Raw genomic sequence first — 24,149 nt, 5'->3', positions numbered from 1 at the left:
AAGGTTGTGTTCTTGGGCTATGATTGGATGCCCTGTCTTTTGTAAAGCAAATAATGTGCTTTGAATATGCACATGGATACAGCAGGAGTTGATATTACATCTCCTCTAATAAAGGAATTCAAAACCACAGACAGTAACATTAAGAGATATCTCCTTCCTGCTGATCATTAAAACATTAAAATAGGATATTTCCCCTTTGAGATGTGTTATAATGCAGTTCTGGACTTAAAGGTACAAGAAGTCAGCAGATTAAGTGCTATTGTCCCTAATTTACACTTGTGTGAAAGAGTCCCTTCATCATGAGTTAAAGCTGGAGTGTCACCATTAACACTGAATTGTTTTACTTTTGTCTATTTAAGTCAGAGCCATTACATTATTTTCATGTACATGTAATAAGTAATTATGGTTGCCTCCAGGCAGCTCAATTCTAATCTAAGCCATATGGCCTGGAAGATGCTTTGAGGTGTGCGGATAAACACCAAGGCTCAATGCTCTGATGGAAATGCCAGGGTTTTACAAAAAGCAATGTTTTGGCTTTTAATGGTTTGGTATAGCTATTACTAAAGAGACTGTGCTGCAAATATGACAGAAACCAATACAGAAGTAACCAACCAAGAACAAAGAATACATCTATATATGGGAGCATGTTTTTTAGCTCTTGTATCCTAGCTCTGCTCAATCCAGTTTTCTTATATAGCATTGTAGCTGAGGACATCATGAGTGGTGGATAAAGCCAGCCCCTTGAGTACAAGTCAGCCCAGAACCCGCTGAGTACATACTTGATCAGCTAGCTTGAGCTATGTATTCTTATTTATGTTACCATAGCACCCAGAAGGCCCTGTTGTACTAGGTAATGTATAAACCCAGCAAAATATCTGCATATTTCTAGTAGCAGGGTTTTTAAACTAAGGTCTAATTCCTGCCATTAAACCCTCTGAGACAGACCCCTCCCTGTCTCTCACACACACATACACAGACTTTGATGAACACCTAAGCCTAAAAACGTTTCAGTGCAATGACCTGCAGCCAGGTGGCTGAAAGGAGGCACAGTGACAAATAAATAGGAAGTTCAGGATGTGTCCTTTCCTTACAAGGATCATCTTGTGATTAAGGCATTAGAAATGGCCTTGAGAAACTTGTGTTCACTTCTTGGATCCTGCATGTCCTTAGACAGGTCATCCCTCTGTATCCAGGCTTGCCAACAGGGGATGGAGCAAAGGGGGCAGTTGTCCTGGAACCCGGTAATTCATAGACTCCCAAGCATCACCACTGCTCCTGCAGCAGCAGCATTGGCACCAAGAGCCCTAGGCCCTTTAAATTATCGTGAAAGCCCTGGGCAGTGCTCTCTAGAGCAGTGTTTCTTAAACTTTTTGAGACCACATAACACCAAACAATAATATTTTTTTATGCGGAACACCTAGGGTTGTTTTAAAAAAAAATCCTGGACAAAAATTTGATAAAAATTTGTCGAGAAAAAAAAAAAGCTCCGGGGAGTAACCAGGGAGACCTCGGGAGGTCGGGCCAAAATGCAGTCACAGCCCCTTTAATTGCTGCATGTCCCGAGCAAGTTTCCATCAGGCACTGGAAAAAGTGGAAAAACTTCCTTAATTAGAAAATACCCTAGGAACACCTATGGCAATATTTATAAAAAAAATGTTGTCACACAAAAAAACCCAGAGAAATAGCAAAAACAAAGAAGAGGTCGCTGCACTCCTGCGAGTTGTTCATGGAACACCAGTGTTCCGCGGAACATAGTTTAAGAAACAGTGCTGTAGAGGATGCTGGGGGAGAGATGTTCCAGGCAGCACTGAGGACTCCCACCCCTTCCACCTGAGGTCCCACCCCTTCTGGGAATGCTTGGTACCCCCCTTCTCCCCTCCATACAGGGGCTCAGAGAGTCTGTCAGCTAGCTTATCTGTGTCTATAATATAGGGAGAAGACTTCCGTTGTCTTGTCTATTAAGACTATAAGCTCTTTGGTGCCCAAATCCACAAAGTATGTCAGATCCACTGAAATCAATGGCATTTAGGAGCCTAAATAACTTTGCAGATCTGGACCAGAGTCTCTGTATATGTACAGTGCCTAACTCAATAAGGCCTGATCTCAGCTGAGCTCTTAAGACACTACAGTTGTACAGAGCATAGTAAAGCTTCCCATCTTTCATATTCAGTGAAACTTGCGTTTCACTATAACGAACCTCAGGAAACTGTTCAGCTCAAAATGATAGCCAGAGCAGAGTAAAGCCAGAGCCATTAGCTATCAACTGCTATAGAAATATTGAAATTGCATCAGGGATTTCTTTTTTAATTCCCATTTAGGGATTTAAATGAATTTAAAAAGAAATAAAAAAAGTTTGGGCTGCAATCTCTCTTTGTTTCCAGTACAGACTATCATATAAATTACTTAGACACTTTTAAAAATACATTATTTACTCAATAACCCATAATGGGTCCAGAGCTCCTTTTACACACTATAATAGAAGTACATAATTGCAGACTTTTCAAATGGTTATTTCTTTTAGGCAATAGTCTGTAATGGCTACTTCAAAGCTCTGAGGCTTTTATCATGTGAAGGCCTAAGTAGAAAATGTTTAGTTCCCTGGACACTGACCTAAGAAAGGGGTAACACCTTCTTTGGAGCAGCTATTGTCTAATAGTTCAGGTAACAACAATTACATTTATAAAAGTTCTTGGGGAAAATATGCTAGGGAAAATTATTTTTCCATGTAGAATAACCCTTTCTGGGAAGCAAAAACCACTGATGAGGTCATTTTTATTTCCCCAGAAAAGCCAAACAGATTCATTTTTTTACAGACCTTGAGCAAACTCGCCATCAAGCCCACGGGAGTCTCTCCATTCCTTTGACTCAGACTGGAGTTGGATCAGGCCTTAACTGCCTCCAAGAGTCATTCATGTTTTTTAAAAAGTCTTGAATAAAAATCTGTATATTTTGAACTCTGGAATCCAAACTGAAACTGAAACCACAGACCCATATGCAAGCAGGCGGCACCAGTTACCCTCATCATGCAAATTGGGTGCACTTGAAGGCAAACTTATTAGACATCTAATAGTTTTAGGCACCAAAGATAATGAAAGCAGAGCAATTATGTGTGACATGTACAGATGGAATTCAATCGTGCAGTTGAAATCTATAACAGCAGAGCACAAGCTAAGAAAGAGCTAAAAAAATTAAATGAAAATAGTGGAAAATCTACCCCACCCACAAAATAAAGGCAAACACAGACTAAAGTAACAGACAGAACACTGGCCAAGCTCCACAAACTAACCCCCCTCCCTTCAAAAGAATTGAGTGGTGGTGAATCGAGGCTATTGTAAATGGTGTAATGACATGCAATTTAATAGGCAGTTCCAGCCGTATGCTTTCCCCAAAGGAGCAAATCGTCCGTATGGGGATGTTTTTACAGTCCTTGGATATCTTCCTGTGGAATATCACTTGGAAATTAAACATAAGGTGAAACTACTACAATGGGGCGGGGAACCTTTTTTGGGTCAGGGCTGCCGATCCACAGAAAAATCAGTCAGGGGCGGCACAATAGTGAGAAGCAAAAAACAACCCCTCACTGATGTGGTCCCTGACTGAAAAGCAGAAAGACACTGCCCAAATTCCCCTCACGTCCCAGAGCCCCTGGGCTTGCCTGGATCTGCCCCACAACACTTCCTTCCCCCTGCACAATGGAGCGCTTGCTCTGGTGCTCCAGCCCTATTTGGGGGCCCCTGGAGCTGTAGCATTATTGTGGGCTCCCCAATGCTCGGGGAAACCCGAGCTTCAGGAGCCAGATCCAAGCAATCTAGAGGCCATGTCCAGCTCCTGGGCCATAGGTTCCTCACTCCCTGTTCTACAACAAGCAGCACACAGAGCACATCTTTCAAAGGAGTTGAAAAAACATACACTCTAATGATATGGGAATGTGAAAGTCACGCAACTGATAGACTGGACCATCTAAAGTAGCCATTCAAAAAATCAGGCTCACTCTTCATCTGTATTGTCCCCTTCCATTCAATAAATCCCCAAAACACTATTGTTAGCTTTTACCAACAGCTGAAGAAATCCTAGCTTGATTCACAAAGGCCAAGGTGTTTAGCAGGTAAAGCTTGATGAAGAAAGCTAGTATTTGATGATCTTTTGTACCCATTTTGGCAGATACACTGCAAATGCCATTTTGTATTTCTCCCACACTAGAAGAGTACCGTACTTGTCATCATGAAGTGCCAGAGGAACTTGAAGGATTGATATAAATGCAGGGGACATCTTAGGCCTCATCTACCCTACTAAAATTTGTCACCAAAAACTACCTTTTAGCCACAAAACAGCAAGAGCATGCACCCTGCAATGTGACTTTTGTTGTGAAAAAGTCTCAATGAAAAAAACTTCCACCCCATGAGAAATTTTATTCTTTTCCTCTCCTTTTCTTGTCGACAAACAAACAGCGTAGATAAACAAGAGTTTTTTTTCTCTTTTATTGCCCTCCAAGAAGTGTCCCACAATCCCCATGCTACCGTGCTGGTCAGGGATTTGAACTATGCTGCCCAGCACCAGGTAAACTAGGAAAATCTGCCCCTTCTACTTGTAAGCTCCAGGAATTTTAAATTCAATTTCCTGTTTTCCTGCTCAGTGTGGAGTGGTCTCATGGCATCTTCCCAGATGAACATGGCTGACTATCACAATAAATGTTCTCCTGCTTGGACCACCGTGGAGCTGTTGGATTTGATCAGTATGTGAGGAGGGGAGTCTGTCGAATCCCATCTGTGAGTGACCCATAGGAATTCAGACACGTATTCCTCAAGGGAAATTGCTCAAGGCGTTTGTGAAATGGCGATGATTGGGACACACTGCAGTGCAGAGCGAAGATAAATGAGCTGGGGCAGGCGCACCATAAGGCAAGAGAGGCAAACCACCAAACATACCTCAAGACCTGTACCGAAGTCCTGCCGTTTCTATAAAGAGCTGGACACTATCTTCAGTGATGACCCCACCTCCATTGCTAAGAGCCCCCTAGATACTTCAGAGGGCACAGAGGCAGCAGAAAGAAGACCTAGCCTGGAAGATGAAATAATAGATAAAGAAGCTGAACTAGAAGAGAATGTGGGACTCCCAGTGGGATCACCCTGTGGGACAAGTGTGGGATGAAGAGCAGTAGCTACTTTAGGATGTGTAAAACAATCTTCCTGGAGCTGTGTGCTGAGCTGGCCCCTAACCTTTGGTGCAAAGACTTCAGAATGTGAGTTGCCTTCTCACAAGATAGAGGTAACTAGTGGTGTTCTCCAAGGGTCAGTCTTAGGACCAATCCTATTCAACTTACTCATAAATGATCTGGAGAAAAGGGTAAACAATGAAGAGGCAAAGTTTGCAGATGATACTAAACTGCTCAAGGTAGTTAAGACCAAAGAAGACTGTGACGAACTTAAAAAAGATCTCACCACACTAAGGGTACGTCTACACTGCATCCCTAGTTCGAACTAGGGATGCAAATGGAGACAACTGAAGTAGTTAATGAAGCGGGGATTTAAATATCCCGCGCTCCATTAACATGATCTCGCCGGCGCGTTAGTTCGAATCACAAAAAATGAGGAGTAACATTAGTTCGGACTAAGGGCTTTAGTCCGAACTAACGTGTCCCGACGCGCACTTCCTGGTTCGAATCAGCTGTGATTCAAACTAGCGCGCCGACGAGATCATGTTAATGGAGCGCAGGATATTTAAATCCCCGCTTCATTAACTACTTCAGTTGTCTCCATTTGCATCCCTAGTTCGAACTAGGGATGCAGTGTAGACATACCCTAAGTGACTCGGCAACAAAATGGAAAATGAAATTTAATGTGGATAAATGTAAAGTAATGCACATTGGAAAAAATAACCCCAACTATCCATATAATATGATGGGGGCTAATTTAGCTACAACTAATCAGGAAAGAGATCTTGGAGTCATCATGGATAGTTCTCTGAAGACGTCCATGCAGTGTGCAGCAGCAGTCAAAAAAGCAAACAGGATGTTAGGAATCATTAAAAAAGGGATAGAGAATAAGACGGAGAATATCTTATTGCCCTTATATAAATCCATGGTACGCCCACATCATGAATACTGCGTAGAGATGTGGTCTCCTCATCTCAAAAAAGATATACTGGCATTAGAAAAGGTTCAGAGAAGGGCAACTAAAATGATTAGAGGTTTGGAACGGGTCCCATATGAGGAGAGATTAAAGAGACTTTTCAGCTTGGAAAAGAGGAGACTAAGGGGGGATATGATAGAGGTATATAAAATTATGAGTGGTGTGGAGAAAGTGAATAATAAAAGTTATTTACTTGTTCCCATAATATAAGAACTAGGGGTCATCAAATTAAACTAATGGGCAGCAGGTTTAAAACAAATAAAAGGAAGTTCTTCTTCACACAGCGCATAGTCAATCTGTGGAACTCCTTGGCTGAGGATGTTGTGAAGGCTAGGACAGGGTTTAAAAGAGAACTAGATAAATTCATGGAGGTTAAGTCCATTAATGGCTATTAGCCAGTATGGGTAAGGAATGGTATCCGTAGCCTGTTTGTCAGAAGGTGGAGATGGATGGCAGGAGAGAGATCACTTAATCATTACCTGTTCGATTCACTCCCTCTGGGACACCTGGCATTGGCCACTGTCGGCAGACAGGGTACTGAGCTGGATGGACCTTTGGTCTGACCCAGTATGGCCAGTTTTACGTTCTTTTGTGTATGACAATATCTGTCGATCAGTTGCAAATCAATCTGGAGTGGGGAAGTTCACCGTTGTGGGGGAGCGCTGTATTACTGCAAGTGCACCGGGCAATAAATATTATTTTGATGTGGAAGTCTGTGACTCTCAATTCCTGGTTCCTTTCTGTTCTATCATGCAAGCAAGGTAGTAACAAACTTCAACAGGCCTTTATTTACCAAAGGTGAAACCTCTTTCCAAAGCTGCTGCTGCTCCCCTCTGTAGCTCTCACTCAGCCCTGGCTCATCTCCTCCCCCCTCCTTCTTGTTTCCTGTGCTTCCAGAGTCCCAACAGCCAGTGCTCCCAGTTCTAATAATTACAAGCAGCATCTAAAACACCACACTTTCTCTAACAACTACATGGCTCCATTTATCTTTTGTTTCTTGAAATAAGCATTTCAGAGTTGCGGTCATTGCAAATGTGTTGTTTTATATCTAACATGTACATACCCAAAGGCTTTAGAATGTAACATACTTTTAAAGGGAGGCTTCTGATCTTTAAAAAGTGAGTAGAAATTGCTAGCCAGTGAAGTGGCAACTGACAACAGTATAGAAATTCTACCATATACCTAAGACTTGTAACTGCATTTCAAAGAAAGGTAACAAGGCCCTTTTTTAATACAAATGTTATGTTTATAAAATTCTGACTCTATAAGCAAATTAAAGAGAGGTTAGGATTAATGCACTGGGGCAACAAATGCATGTTGTTGAATATCTATACTACATGATACTTTAACAGCACAAATTCTAATTCAGACTTGGTTGGCAGATTTGCTAATCTCCACTCACCAGGGTAAGCAATTTTTTTTGATTGGCAAATAAATTATTATCATGAAGATGACATTAATAATAAAAATAAGCCAAGGTTAGGCAAGTAGGTTTTTTGCGTTTTTTGTTTTGATGGTAAATTTTCATGACACATTTTGCAAAGCTATCGTATGGTTGGGTTAGATGAAACTGGAGGTCGTAATGTACGTAGCATTTAACTTTAAACATTCTTCATGGAAACTTACATAGCACATAATTTACATATTCAATACTAGTGACAATTTACTTCTCCCATCTGAGCAGGGCTTTCAACTATGCCACTTGAACTAAATTAATAAACAGTAATTACAGAATGTTGTGCGAGCTAGCTGTTGATGTTGAGCAGATTCTAATCAACACCTTCTTTTAAGGGCCAATTAAAACTGAATGTATGCAATATAAACATCTTCTTGTATTTAGACATGAACTGTAGAACAGAGTAAAAAATAAAAATCAGAACAATTACAGTAGGGTAGAGATGATCTAATGAAAAGTTAGATCTTTCCTCCATTTCAATAACTAAAGCAACAGTAATTCCCACAAATTGCTAGCCATCTTATAATGTGTTGCACGGCCAACTTGTGCAATTGATCACTCTGTAGAATCTTGTGTAGGCAAGGGGGGGTGGGGAGAGACAGACTTGCTGGGCTTCTGGGCAAAGTGTGTGTGTAAAGGGGCTGCTCTGTGTTCCCAAAAGGGGTGGGACCTTAGGCAGAAGGGGTGAGGCTGGAGGCAGTCAGCACTCAGTGCAACCTGGAGCATGCTGTGCTTGCTCCCCCCGACCCTTCAGCCAGTTCTGTGAGCTGCCTGGAGCACACCACACAGTGCTTTTGCGGCTCTTTAAAGGGCAGCGATAGCTAAGAGCCCCTTTGCCCCTCCTCCCATCAGCAGGCCTGTGTGTCGTATAATTCTTAGTAGGACAAACCTTTACATTTGCACTGATGAACTTTTCTTTGATAAACATTCTCTCTCTAGTTTCCTCTAAGATGATGTGCAGGTATTATGTGTACCAAATGAAATCTGCACAAGTCATCCAACCTGCCAGATAGCTATTATAAACTGTCAATAAATTGAAAAGAAATATAACTTCTGCCAACCCACGACTCAGTGCTTCATAAAAGTCCATCCCCAGAAACTATTTTTTACAGACGATCTGTTCTCTGATCAGATTCAATGAAGTGCACACACAGTTTGTCCTTCCAGACAGCAGGTACAACAGGCCAGTGAAGGAAAGGGAAACATGGATTATGGTACTGCACCAACATCATTTGGATCAAATTATAGACTCTCTAGTAGCCATTTGGTGTTACAGAAATACAGTCATATGTAGCTTATTATATAGCAGTGGGAGATCACTATCTTCTGGCAATGTTTGGTTCCACTGGATTCCCTCAAATTATTTTAAAATATGCATAAAAGGATGGAGTGGCAAATTGGATTTGTGATTATGAGGCCATATGTGTTCTTAGAAGCTCAACCAACCTAAGTGACTAAAAACACAGGTCCAGTATTTGTCCTTCTCAAAGCCAAAATTTTGAAGATGGATGAAAGCGAGGAGAAAAGAAAAGAAACTAAAAAATGAGTCTCTAGCCCAAGGAATACAATGTCCAAAATAGGAGCTCTACCATCCTGCACTCTCCTTAGGGAGGTCATTTTACAGACCCACTACTGCTGAAAGTGGATGAAATGAGATGAAAATTATCCCGGACTAGATGCTAAAACTAGATAGCCTAGCAAGCAAGGTTAATGACACTGAGGCAAGAACAAAAAGTCTGAGGACCTTGACTCACCAACTTGGACCTAAGCTAAAGAAAACACAAGGACAACATTTTAAACTGGTTTAAGGTTATACACCAGGTTTGAGGGGGATTCAGAAAACATTTTTCAGGATCTCTAGGCAGGATTAGCTGTTATGCCTCTTCCAAAAGGATATTTAAAATCTTCCTCTGACTGTGCCACATCATCTGAAAAATCAGGCCGTCACAGAAAAAAACTGTCTGTGTCTATATGCTTATCTATTTCACAGAGCTGATTCTTAATTTCCTTTCTCCCTATTCCCAAACAAAACCTGTTCCTCTTGGCCACCTGTCCATTCTCCTGTTATGTACCTCAGTAAATTGTGCAGACCTGCAAGCCTCCATTTCCACTCTTAGGCTAGATGTATACTAGAAGTATAGTCTAACTAAGGTACACAACTCCAGCTACATAAATACCATAGCTGGAGTCGATGTACATTAGTTTAACTTACTGCGATGTCTCCACTAGGAGGCGTTAATGAGAGAAACTCTCCCATCAACTTCATTACTCTTCATGACCCAGTGGAGTACCAGAGTCGATGGGAGTGTGATCAGCAGTTGACTTAGGGCGTCCCTACTAGATTAGCTAAATCGACCCTTGGGAGATCAATTTCCGGGTAATTGTAGACAAAGCCTTATTCAAGGAATGAAATAGTGATGTTAAAATTTAAATCATTATGACTGGGCATCTGAATTAGGATCTCACTTAAATGAATGGGGAAGCTCAGCACTGTTGTTCCTTGCAGGGTCATATAGACACTTCAGTCTTGGTTCCAACTGGTTCACTTGGTTTAGATTTTCTCCAGAATCACAACAGCTCCATTTCCTAGAGAAAAAGACATTTCCTTCGTGCCATGCACTGACCCAATTAGAGCTTTAAATTGCAATATTACTCTGACGTATGCTTTAAAACTTTTAAAAATCTGTATTATTTGAATACAGCCTTAATCCAAGCATAAAAAATGGGATTAGTGCTTTGTTTCTGCACTTGTAGCAAAATACGTCACACAAGGGTGCAGAGCGTGATCAGTCAGATAAGCGGATTTAACGGGGGTTGGAAGAGACTCGCAGGGAGGGCTCAGCTCTCTCCAAGATCACACCTTCAATTTGTAACATTAATTATGAAACATTCCAAAACACGAAGGAAAAATGACAGTTGATTTTTTCACATAAATCTTTGCCAGGAGTATGTGTTGAGTGGTGTGACAGCAGTATCCTCTGAATGGGTTACTATAAGGAAGCCTAAGGCCCGGTCTACACTGGGAACCAAGGCCAGTATAACTGTGTCACTCAGGGCCAGTGCTGCCAGGTGCCCTGATGGGGTTCGGGCAAAGAGGGCAGCTGCCCGGAGGCCCAGTGATTTAAAGGCGTCTGGGGCTCCCAGCCACTGCCTCTGTTAAAGGGGCAGAGGAAGCTATCAGAGCCCCAGGCAGTGCACGTTGGGTGACACTGAAGGACTGGCTGGGGGAGGTTAGCCCCCAGTCCTGCCCTTCCACCTGAGAACACGCCCCTTCCAGGGAGCCTGGAGCCTGGCAAAGTCTGTCGGCCGCCCTGAGTGCTGCAAGTAGAGTTTAATTCGTATGGAGGCAATACCAACCTCTCAATCCCACCCCTTCACAAAAAATGTTCTGTGCTAAGAGCCTGGCATGGATACTAATTAATAACTGTGGATGTAGATCTCCGTGGATCAAAATTGGTATGTGCTGAGTGGCAAAGCTATCCCAAGAACCACAGGGGTGAAAAGAACTGAATGTGGGGCCACTGCTCTCAGGAACCAGTAGCTCTTCCAACACAGAGCTACCACTACGCAGCCTTCCACATAATGCATCTCCTGTCTGGGGTCTGTACAGCCCCACTGGAGGACAGAACTGAGGGTGCCACAGCTGTGCCAAAGGAGTTGCCAGCATGTATTGCTGGCTCCTGAGAGCAGCAGACTCACATTCTGCTCCTCCTTTCACTGCTGCAGTTTCCAGGATAACCCTGCAGTTCAGGAGATACTGATTTCTAGCGATAGATATCTGCATCCATGAGTACAATTTTAAGCCAGAGAAAGTTTTCAGATCTTATCTTCAGCTGGCATAGCACACTCCAAAAGAGGTCTAGGGATCCAGGTCAGAGTGTAAGATCATCTTTGACCTGAAGATTATGCCTAGAACAAGAATAGCTCTTCAAGGTAAGAATCTGCTTGCAGTAAGTTTTTAGTGAATTAGAAATATGTGTTTTCTTTTCATTTTTAGTAACTTTGAGCATTCTGTTTTCACTTGCAACACAAATCCTATTGTTTGTACTTAATAAAAATACTTTTATTTACTATCAGGCCCAGTGTAAATAATTATTATCTGGAGGGAACAATCAGTGTGCATATCTCTCTTTCATTGATAAACAGAATGAACATTTTCATGAACTTTTTTTGCATAAAACTTGTACTCAAAGAAAGATGGATTTACATGGTATGTTGATTAATTTTGAGTATTGATTTCCTGGGTGCTGTGCCCTAGAACTACCCCCTTCCAGAGTTGAAATGGTTCAGTGTCTGTATTGCTCTTCAGGGGGACAGTAACCCTAACTCTGTGCCTTTTCTGGGGGAGACCAGAGAATCTGTCCCAACAGGATAGGGTATTGGGGAGCTCCAGAAGAGCAAGAAAATGGATGTCAGTGGCATAATCAGCACACCTGGGAACAATCCCCAGGGCTACATCACAGGTGCTAAATGTTGTTTGGCTTAGATATACAGTAGCATATCCCATACAATCTACAGTAGACCCCTTGCATACTGTCTATAATGATCCATTAAAATGTGCATAGTCATTTTCCGATTATTGCTCATTTTTAAAGTATATTAAACTGTTTATATTTACTTATCCAAATAATACATCCACTTATTTGCCAGGCTGGGAAACTTTTAATAAATCAAATCTGGCCTAATGTAGTCTTCAACTTGTTCCCTGGATGAGTACACAGTGCCCTTAATATTGTGGGAGAAACTTTTGTGAAGTGGAAGCATTGTAAAATCCAGATGGAAAGAGAGGTTTCTGTAAGTAATTCAGTGAAATGCAATCCATGGGATTCCAATAAGGGCAAAGGGGTCCAGCCAACTGGATACAACTGCAGGCTTGAGAATTTAGATGAGAAGATTATTTGAAATAGTTTGCTTATTCGGAAAGACTGTGATATACAACTGTGATTGTTCTTCATTCTGGAGAACATCTGGAATGTGAAAGCAAAGAAGTTAGATATTTACTTCTCCACAATACTTGGAAATGTTTTTGAGTACTGGGAACTTTTGTTAATTTGTAGAATATTAAGAATTAGGAAGCTGAGGGTTCTGATACTTTGCCTATGAAAGCTTATGCCCAGATAAATCAGTGAGTCTTAAACAGGACTCCTCATTGTTTTTGCAGACACAGACTAACATAGCTGCTCCTCTGTTCCTGATGTATTTGGTTTTCCTTTCTGAGAGTTAGGTACAATTTCTACCAAAGTACCTTTTAGAAAAAGTAAAGACTTTGTATAGCTAACTCGACTGTATGGGACTCACCTAGATATTGGTGTTCCTAAAAACTTCAGGAGAGCAGAGAGAAAGTGTCATATTTCCATGTTTGTTTGTTTTTAAACAGGGCTGGCCTTACCATGAGGCAAACTGAGGTGGCTGCCTCAGGTGCCAGACTTTGGGGAGATGCCACTAGAACCCAGAGAATTGAGACCTTTCAAAGTTTTGGCCCAAGCAAGGGGACTTGGGGGCATCATTTGAGCTCCCTGCCTCAGGTGCCAAAATGTTGTGGGCCAACCCTGTTTTAAAAAGTCTTCCCAGTATAACAAATGTGACTGAACAATGGATAGTGTTAAAGTAAATGTCTGGAGAATATTGATAACCATATGATCTAATATCCACTGGTTAATTCAATATGTAGAATTTGGTATAATTCTTATCCTGGTTCATTTAGCTAAAACTTACAGGATCTGTCTCTGGACTAATTTACAGCAGTGTACATCAGGAGAAACTCCACTGAAGACAATGGAGTTGCACTGGTGTAAAACTGAAGTAAGCAGGAAGAAATTAGGCTCATAGATAATGTTTTTCTTCTAAAGGTACTTGTTTTCTTTTTCCTGAACACATTTTTGCCTTTAATTTTCACACCCATTAAAGTTCATTTGGCTAACAAATGAAATAAAATGCCTTAATTGCTGACGGTGCTTTTCAAATGAAATCTTTTGCTTTTCATCAATGGACAACTGCCACTATTGGTCAGTTTTACTATCTCCAGCTGCCTAGGCCAGCATCATGGTCATACCACATCTCTGTGCACATGCTGAGTTTCATGCATAATTGCAATGGACGATTAGTCCAATTAAGCCCACAACAATTTCAATGGCTTATGCAAGAGTAGATGGTGCACAATATGTAATTTCACCTTTTTGTGCGGATTTTCAATTCATCCACAAACTAAATCATTTTATCATTTTTTTCTCTCTCTTTTTAAACTTGTCCCATTAAACTACAGAACTGGAACATATTCATGAATAGTTTCTTTCTGCTTTAACTCAAGGAGTTCCTGACATAACAAAAACTGATAATTAACTGGCTCACAGACTTTTACAATAGCCTCTTTAAATAAGTTCCAGTATGCAGCATTTGCAGCACTAACTCTACATTGCTGATACCACTGCAATGCACCCTCTGTTAAACAAGCTGTACTGCTCTGCATTGTCTTCATATAGCTGCTGTTTTCTCCACCACAGCTTTCTGCTTGAAAAGACCAAAGTTCTCAAAAAATTCTTTCCAGGACAAACAGTTAAACAGTAAGGTGGCAAAATTTGCAAGAGATACAAAATTACTGAAGATAGTTAAGTCCAAAGCAGACTGCAAAAAGTTACAAAGAGATCTCACAAAACTGGGTGACTGGGCAACAAAATGGCAGATGAAATTCAATGCTGATAAATACAAAGTAACGCACAGCAGAAAAAACAATCCAAGATATAAAATGATGGGGTCTAAATTAGCAGTTACCTCTCAAAGAGCTCTTGGAGTCATTGTGGATAGTTCTCAGAAAACATCCATTCAATGCACAATAGTCAAAAAAGCTAACAGAATGTTGGGAATCAGTCAAAAAAGCTAACAGAATGTTGGGAATCTTACAGGCTACGTTTAGACCAGTGGTTGTCAACCGTGGGCCACGCCCTACGTCTAGGGGGCCACATGGAAAAAACGGAACATTAGGTACATTATGTACCTTTTTTTCCATCTAACAGCAGCTATAAGGGGGGCCACAGAGGTAAACGAGGCTCAGAAGGGGGCCATGAGCAAAAAATGGTTGAGAAACACTGGTCTAGACTACTAGCCTCTTTCAAAAGAGAGCGTCTAGACTACAAGGAGATTTTTCAAAAAAGCAAGCTGCTTTTTCAAAAGAGTCTAGACGCTCTGTTTTGAAAAAACACAGTTTGCATTCAATAACGCCTTTTTTCAAAAGAGTACTTTAGAAAAAAAGGCATTATTCTTTGTAAAGTGAAGTTTACCATGATCAGAAAAACTGCTGCATTCTTTTGATTTACTTTCGAAAGAATGAGGCTGCAGTCTAGACGCAGGTGAAGTTTGTTTTTTTTTAAAAAAAAGGCCATTTAAAAAAAAACTGTAGTCTAGACACACCCTAAGAAAGGAATAGAGGGAAAAACAGAAATTATCAAGTTACTTCTATATAAATCAATGACACACACACATCTTGAATACAGCTTGCATATGTGGTCGCCCCATCTCCAAAAAAATACATTAGAATCAGAAAAGATTCAGAAAAATGCAACAAAAATGATTAGGAGTATGGAACAGCTTCCATATGAGAAGAGATTAGTAAGACTGGGACTTTTTAGCTTGCAAAACAGGTGAGTAAGGGAGATATGATGGAGGCCAAAAAATCATGACTAGTGTGGAAAAAGTAAATAATTAAGTGCTATTTACTCCTTGTAACACAAGAGCTAACAGTCACCAAATGAAATGTATAGGCATCAGGTTTAAACAAACAAAAGGAAGTATTTCTTCACACAGTACACAGTCAGACTATAACAGGGTTTAATAAAAAAGAGCTAGCTAAGTTCATGGAGGATAGGTCTGTCAGTGGTATTAGCCAGAATGGGCAGGGAGGACGTCTCTAGGCTCTGTTTGCCGGAAGCTGGAAATATACAACAGGATCATTTGATGATTGCCTGTTCTGTTCATTCCCTCTGAGGAACCTGGAATTGGTGACTGTCAGAAGACAGGATAGTAGGGTAAATGGACCTTTGGTCTGACCCAGTGCAAGGAGAGGCCAGATACCAAGAGCAGAGACGGTTAAAAAAAAGTATACTTTCTAAAGTGACTAACTTTTCCTCAGACAATCATAATGTTCCCGTCCCCTGCCTGGGCCTACCACCCCTCCCCTTGTCCTTTCACATATCTCCCTTTTTGTAAGGGATAGTAAAGTTGGGGAGGGAGGAAGCAGGAAAACTTTAATCTTCTGACAAAACACAGCTGTTACTAACTTTAGTCAAAAAACTGTAAATTTTCTACAACGGTCCCATGCCCAACTGCCCCCACCTCATTCCCCCATTCACATGGCCCGAGACCATAGCTACTTTTGTGCTGGCTGAGAAACACACAGACACAGGGGCCCAATGATTGTGCATTAATAATCTGTTTTATAGCTTCTGCCAAATGCGTAATGGTGGTTTGTCGGAAATCAATAAAATCATTGATTTATAGCTGCGTATTGCCTGGGGACCATTTAAGGCTAGAAGCAAAGCAGGGACTGGGCTTAAAAAAAAGCAGGAATTTAGCACAGAGCAAGAGGGGATATTGGCAGGGTGAGTGGGGTTCCATTGTGACTTACCAGCCTTGAGCTCTAGTTCCTGCCACAGCTTGGCAGCCCCCTTGGGGTTCATGGGAGGGCAAACCTCTCAACTGGCTTCATCGGCATAGGTACAGAATCACATGCTCCATGTCCTCTGGGTCTTCCAGAGCATCTTCCGTGTTCCCTGCTGCTGCTACATGCTGGCCTTGAACGGCAACCCATTGGACAATGAGACCAGTAGGTGTGAGGAGAGAGTCATGAGTCACTTCAGGATCTGTACTGGAAGCCCTTGACAGCACCTGGTTCAACTTGTAACAGAAGTGGAATGTTGGAAGATCTCACTGGGATAAACTATTGGCGTCTTTTGCCTTTCTGTACAAGAATCCCAAATGTTTGATGAGTTCCCAGCACCAGGCCAGAGTCCGCTCAATGCTGCCTCCTCCAGTCTCTGTGAAATTTCCTTGTACAGGTGAATGTTCCTGCTGCTCTGAGAGGATGTGGTGCTCTGACTGCATATTGCTCAGCGCCCAGGTGTGGTCAATGGGCCAAGCTGCTGCTTTGGAGCATAATTCTTGTTCACCTGCATAGCTCAAAAGCATTCAGCACAGAATTGCTTTGATATGGTCAGCACAGCTCGTGTCTTCTGGTGAAAACAGTGGGACAGGGACCTTTACAGACTGGATAAAGGGCAGGGTTCAGAGCATTGTGGGAATGGGGGAGGGGAGGTTGGGCATTATGGAAACTTGAGAACTGATACATACCCTTTATCTTTGTCCACATTGCATATAGACATGAGTTTGGGGCTATGCTACAGCCTGAGTCGTGTATTAATGCACACTTTTCAGGCCTGCTAGCTTAGTTGACCTCTGCTCACCCTCAGATACATGCTTTTGGGGTACAGTCATGGACAATAGGTGGGTACTGGCACAAACATGCACATGGACATGCAGGCATAGCCTAACTAATGGTTTTTAAAGTGCTTGAGCCTGTAGAAACAGTGAATTTATGACTGGAGAGCTCTCATCTACAAAGGCCACCACATGTCATGTGAGAAGGCAAACAGCATCTCGCTGTGAGTGAAATGCATGCAGGGGATGAGATGAGGCCTATGCACCATGTAAGCCCACTTACAGCCCCAAAGTAGAACTTAAATGAGCCTTATGCAACCCAATGGACAATATGTAATGCGTGTGCCCCACAGCTCACAACTGATCCTTGGAGAGTGTGTCTCTACCTATGGCACTTGGCTCTTCGCTCACACTCGAATGTAGTACACTCATACTTTTGGCTCTGGAAGTCCCCAGTTCAATCTTTAATGGCGGCTGCCACACCTGGCCCTCTGTATTGGTATCCCCCCTCACCTGATTTCCCACTTCTTTACATACCAGGTTGTTCCAATGACCAGCAGAAGAAGAAGCTGTTCCTGAGATCTTTCCTTAAGCGTCTTCTAACTTTCAGTGTATATGTTGGGGCAGATTGCAGTTACTTCTTCATGCAGGAGTTACAGCTGCAGTGCAGCTGGGAACATGGGAACATGCTTCCTAGCTTGAGTAGGGGAACAAGCCTGGCTCCACGGAGCTAGTGTGCTGCAAATAACGGTGTAGCATGGACAGTGGCTCCAGTCTAGGAGGGCTTGTACTCAGGTGGCTAGCATGAGCTGCTGCCTATGCTAGCCCTGGCTTTGTTGCTATATTTAATGGGCTAGCTCGAACAGCGTGAGTACATGTCTTTCTACTTGAGCTGGAAAGCATGCTCCCAACTTCAGTGCAGACATACCCTGAGGGAAAACAAGCTTGCTGCTAAGTTCATGGGTATCCTCCATATCCGTGGGAGTTATCAAGGTATTTTCAAAGGCACAACTGAAAGTTTTGTGCTCAATCCCCATAGCTTTGTTCATTTGAAAATTTCACCCTTAAAAACACTGTCAGTCTCCTCTGCTGTACACTGAGGCAACGTCTACACTGCAGACTTCTTGCTCAAGAAGCTTTTTGCGGAAAAGATCTTCTGCAAGAGAGCATCCACACTACAAAAGCACATTGCAGAAGTGATGTGCTTTTGCACAAGAGAGTGTCCACGCTGCATGGACACTCTTGCGCAAGGAAGCTCTGATTGCCATTAACAGAATGAGCTCTTGCACAAAAAGGCTTAGTCCTTGTAGAAAGAAGAATAACTCTTGTGCAAAAAGCCCTTTCTTCTTACGATGTACTGTACATTTTCTTGTGCAAAAACGCGCTTGCAGTGTGGACGTGCTGCAAGTTTTTGCACAAAAATGGCTGTTTTTGCACAAAAACTGCAGTGTAGTCATAGCCTCTGAGAGAAGATCCTTGGTTTTTGTTTGATTGATTGATTTAAAGGATCCATTCACATAAAATGGAGACAAAACTGAGCCAAACCAGGTATCAGATAATTAGTTGAGGCTCATCGCTAATATAAAACTTTTTAATTAAAATTCCATTCTTTAGACTTTCAAAACTTCATTCTCAGCTTCTCTGCTCATGCATCTCAAATTATTTTTTGTGCTTTCTGCTGCCATGACTCACAATATGCACTATATAGCCGATTACACAGATGTTGTTTGATGGCCACTGGTAAAGAAGGTGGCATTCATTTACTGGACCATTACTGAAAAGTGGCAAATCACGTTCATTCAATGCAAATTAGTATTCAGTGTTGCCCTAAGGAAAATCCAAGACACAATTTGTAACATTCCCCCACCCAAAAATGAGAGTAGTTGAAATGTTGTTTTCTAATCAATTTCCACTGCCTTTTGTTTGTTTTTTAAATGGCTGTCAAATGCCTCTCCAGATTGAATTTTTCCTCAATAGTGATATTGTTTGTACAATAAGAATCACACACTACAACTAAGGTTAATTACATCTTATTTAGTATATACTGTCTATTTTTAATAAATGCTGTAATAAAAATTGGGTTTATGACTGCTACTCATAATACTTTCACAGAGTCTTACATTTAAAATAATTGGTTTACAAGCATTCAAATTTTAGAGAAAAATATCTGTGCCGGCATAAGCAGGTGCAATTTTATTACCACTAATATCATTGTTCCCACTTATGTCAGTGTGGAATTTAGCCCCTGGCCCTTTTGTGTTTACATGCAGACCTAATGCTTTCAAATACATTTGAATAAGTGGCACTGATGGAGGTACTTATAGCTAAAAATGTAGGTAAATGCTGATACTTTTGGCTTCTCTCCAAACATTTTGTTAAACAAGCAAAACATATGGGTCCAGAATGTGTTATCTTTACTTACATTATGTACCACCTTTCTCCATTAAGCAGACCTGAACCAAAGCCTTCTGACATCAGTAGGGATCTTTCCATTAATCTCAGTGGGCTTTGTATCAGGTCCAACGTGAGTGAGGATAGCACATTCTGGCCCATGCTTAGTTACATTTGATTTGTATTAAATGTTGGGTGTATGTAGATATTGGTACCAATTAATTAAGGAACATGTTTATTATTAATAATAATTATAATGTATAGTTTAATAATAATTTATTTTTATTTAATGTAGATTAGTATTTCTAGTTAAAAACAGCTTTTTTAGAACATGTGGAGATGGTCAAAGAATCTTTCCCTGAGCCACTGTTAAGATTATCTGGGCTGTGTCTCTTCAATTCACATCTACCATGTGTAGCTTTGTAGACATTAGAAAAGAGACGGGCTAGCCTTGATGGTGACCAGTTAAAACTGAGGAATGTTTTCAAGCTTGGATGTTTTGAAAGTCATCAAATGTCACATACTTCCTCTCCAATTAGTCTCCTGGAAGGGATGGTCATTTGTAGTTCCACTGGACCAGTCTGCCAAAAGAACAGAGAAATGAATCCAATTTGGCAGCATCCCTCAACTTTGGAGACAAGCCTCCATGTGAATGAGACTCCCTTCTTAATCAAGAATGGAAAGGGAAATCATCATACCCCAACAAAACAATTGTGTGTGCAAGTTTCTGCTGATGGAGACAGACAACACTGACATACACAGATTTCTCTGAGCCTCACATTTGAGCTACCTGGAGTTGGTCTGATGGCTCCAAGAGCTATGGCAGTCCCTGCTTTTTTCCATCCTACTGCTGAAGTTAGGACAGCAAATACAGACAGAGCCTAGTCAGACATGTGGCCTAACAAATCATTCCTCACATCCATGAAGCTTCACTTACCTCTCTAAGGATTCTGCTTCTTCCATGTTCCTCCTTTGTCCTTTATTGGGAATATTTGGACATGACCTTTGACCCCCTATTCAGTATTGCAAGCTAGAGATAGTCAAAATATTTCAACTAAGCTTTTTATTTGCTGAAACAGAAGTGGTTTGTCAGAGGTGGGAGAACCCCACCCTAATAGAGCACCCAATAGCTCAGTAGTTTGAAAGCATTCATGGGCTGTTTGAGACCCATGTTCAAATACTTGCTGTAAAGCAGGTGAGAATCCCAATCACCCCTTGTCTATTCAAAGATGTGTGTGTGTGTCATGTTTTTCCAAGAACAATCTTTCAAAGGTCTCAGTTTTCTTCCTCATCAGAATAAAAACACATTTCCAATCTTCAAACTTGTTCTATGAAACAATTATTGTTTTACAGACAGGTTCCTTGATAAACCTAGCCCCATGGAATGATGGGTGAGGAACTCTAGATTTTCCTCTTCTCTCTGGCCTTTTTGCTTTATACATGGGAGGAAATAATTGACTCAGACTGCTTTGGATTAAAGGTGGGTTTTTTTGTATCTTGCTGTCTAGTTCAGGTAATACTTTATTTATTCCTAAAAACAGCAAGGAATAGAGTATTCTCACTATACTGAACGCCCCCCCCCCCAAAAAAAACCCCCCAACTCACACCCTCATTGCAGATAACGACCAATACTCTATTACTGAATAAAAAGAAATAATAGTTCACATACAACAAATACAGTAGCCCTACAGAAACACAAATAAAACAAGAATAGAAGTCATCTACCTAGACTGTGTTGCCTCTAACTGTGGCATGGAATAAATAAGACGTGGTTGGTAGACTGATGATGGCTGACAAATAGAACAAGCCTGTGTTTGAAATGTTAGATTTATTTCCACTCATTGGGATTATACACTTCAACCTGTGGTGAATTTATTTCCTTCTCATATGTGACACAATAAAAGCAAGGTATCTTTTTATTCATGGACAGGACAATGGCATACAGGTGTTTATTAAATAAAAAAGTAAGCAAATACAGAATGCCAGGGAGGATTGTTTTAAGAAGGGATAGGTATTTTAACTATTAGTACACCGAGAGTACAAAGGGAAAGCCATGGAGAATTATAGGGTAAGGGTTTTTTGGAGATGAGGAGAGATTCCTCCATCTACTCTCTAGTCCTTTGTGTTGAAGTATATTTAACTTGTATGTTTAACTTGTTCTTAAAACCTCCATGGATGGCAATTTCACAGTCTCTCTAGGGCAGGCATGTCCAAAGTCCGGCCCGCAGGCCAATTGCGGCCCTTGTTCCGGTTTAATACGGCCCCACAGGTAATTTGGCAATATCTATCTTTTATGGCCCCCAACGAATCCATATGTATTGAGATGAATACATTATAAAATCTCAGTTAATGTCAGTTGGTCTAAATCAGTTATAAATATATTTGGACACAACATGTATACTTGGTGTTATGTTCCTGTTCATATTTTTTGAACTTAAAAGTTGACAGACAACCTTTATTACCAATAATATGTAATGTACTTTACAATGTTCCTGACATATATTTCAGCTTCCTGGATTTTTTTTTCATCTGGCCTTCAGATATGAAAGGCAGAGTGATTTAACACCTGTTTAGATTTGTCATCCATGTGACGAAATGAAAAGTATGCCGTTTGCAATAAACTTTCCATAAAATAGTTAATTTGCATTTAATTTTAATGGTTCAAAGAATGTCAGGCAAAATGGTCGGCCCTCACGCATATTCACTTCATCAAATCTGGCCCTCTCTAGGGGAAGCCTATTCCAACGCTTAACTATCCTTACATTTAGAAAGATTTTCCAAATATGTTACCTAAATCTCCGTTACTAGAGACTAATCCCTCTATTTTTGTCATATCTTCCCTGGACATGGAGAGCAATTGATTACTGTCCTCTTTATAATGGCCCTTAACAAAGCTGAAGACTATCATCAGGTTCTCTGTCTTCTTTTTTCCAGATTAAATGTGCTCAGTGTTTTACACTTTTCCTCATAGGACAGGTTTTCCAACCCTTTTATCATTTGTTGCTCTCTGGGCTCTTTCCAATTTGTCCACATTTTCCTGAAGTGTGTGGGTTTGGTTTTTTTGCAACTGCATCACACCATTGGCTCATATTCACTTTCTGATGCACTATCATTCCTAGATTCTTTTCAGCAATACTGGGCTGTGTTTACACTGGCCTCCCTTTCGGAAAAGGGATGCTAATGTAGCACTTTGGAATAGGCAAATCCGTGGGGGATTTAAATATCCCCCGCGGTATTTGCATTAACATGGCTACCACTTTTTTCTGGCTTGGAGATAAGCTGGAGAAAAGTGCCAGTCTAGACGTGATTCTCCGGAAAATAAAGCCTTTTCCAGAGGATCTCTTATTCCTACTTTCAAGTACTTTATTTTATTTTCTGGAGAATCACGTCTAGACTGGCGCTTTTCTCCGGCTTATCTCCAAGCCGGAAAAAAGCGGCAACCATGTTAATGCAAATACCACGGGGGATATTTAAATCCCCCGTGGATTTGCCTATTCCAAAATGCTACATTAGCATCCCTTTTCCAAAAGGGAGGCCAGTGTAGACACAGCCCTGCTGTTTAGCAATTTATTCCTCATTTAGTAGTTGAACATTTTATTTTTTCCTTCTTAAGTATAGTACTTTACCTTGTCTTTATTGAACTCCATCTTGCTGATTTCAGACCAGTTCTCCAACTTGTCATGGTTGTTTGGAATTCTGATTTTGTCCTTCCCAAAGCACTAGCAACCCTTCTGTGAGGATGGCTAGAGACCCTATCCTAAGGCTAAGGGAGTTGTGGAGCAGTATCAAACCAAAAAGGACCCTCCCATCAGCAGCTGAACAGCATGCTCTGACTAAATGGAGAGCCTGCTTTAAAGGACACTGACAGGCAAGTAGGGGAGGAGTGAAGAAGAGACTTGTTGCAGACAGGCAGCAACTTCTGGGACAGAAGAATCTACAAGGGATTCTATGCCAGAGCGGCTGCCTGAGCACCCACGGGCCCATCCTCGTCTCCAACCCACCCACAGCTCCGACCCCCAGTAGCAGCAACATGTCCACCTGTGGCTTCAACCTCCCTCCCACCCCGACAGCAACCTGCCTGCCCACAGGTTCAACCCCCTGGCAGTGGCTTCAACACCCCAGCAGCAACCCACCTGGCTGTGGCTTCAGCATTGTCCCCCTGGCAGCAACCCGCCCACCTGCCATGTGTTCTAAGCCCGAAATGCTGGAAGCAGCCACCCCACAATGCAGCCTCAGCCCCAGCGGCAGCCAACCCCCAGCATGGCCCTGGCTGCCAGAGCAGCTGCCTGAGCAGCCACCCCCCAATGTGGCTCCGAGCCATCTCTGTCCCCATCAGCTAGAGCAGCCATGATACTCAGCTTCTAGGAGCAGGAGGAAAGTGAGTGCTGCTCCCATGCTCTCAATATTTCCAACAGTCATTTGGGGATTTCCAGCATCCTGAGGAACAGCCCTTTGCTGAAAGGGAAACTGGGGTTAACAGGAGTGATGCTGTTGCAAAAAAAGCAAACATGATTCTGGGATGCATTAACAGGTGTGTTGTGAGCAAGACACGAGAAGTCATTCTTCCGCTCTACTCTGGGCTGGTTAGGCCTCTGTTGGAGTATTGTGTACAGTTCTGGCACCTCATTTCAAGAAGGATGTGGAGAAATTGGAGAGGGTCCAGAGAAGAGCAACAAAAATGATTAAAGGTCTAGAGAACATGACCTATGAAGGGAGGCTGAAAGAACTGGGTTTGTTTAGTTTAGAAA

General features: G+C 41.7%; 1 long non-coding RNA gene across 1 annotated transcript in view; it reads right to left on the bottom strand.

Annotated features, from left to right (window-relative positions):
- Positions 1-16,207: 16,207 nt before the first annotated feature.
- The window catches only part of LOC102445491 (uncharacterized), a 55,211-nt gene continuing 47,269 nt past the window's right edge, over positions 16,208-24,149 (bottom strand). Inside the window, exon 4 of the long non-coding RNA XR_003088791.2 lies at positions 16,208-19,982. This is a non-coding gene — a long non-coding RNA (uncharacterized LOC102445491). The remainder of the gene's footprint in view (positions 19,983-24,149) is intronic.

Source organism: Pelodiscus sinensis, chromosome 9 (assembly GCF_049634645.1).
Source record: "Pelodiscus sinensis isolate JC-2024 chromosome 9, ASM4963464v1, whole genome shotgun sequence".
Taxonomy (NCBI): domain Eukaryota; kingdom Metazoa; phylum Chordata; order Testudines; family Trionychidae; genus Pelodiscus; species Pelodiscus sinensis.
The sequence above is the reverse complement of the archived record's forward strand: the minus strand, read 5'-3'. Positions and strand labels throughout refer to the sequence as shown.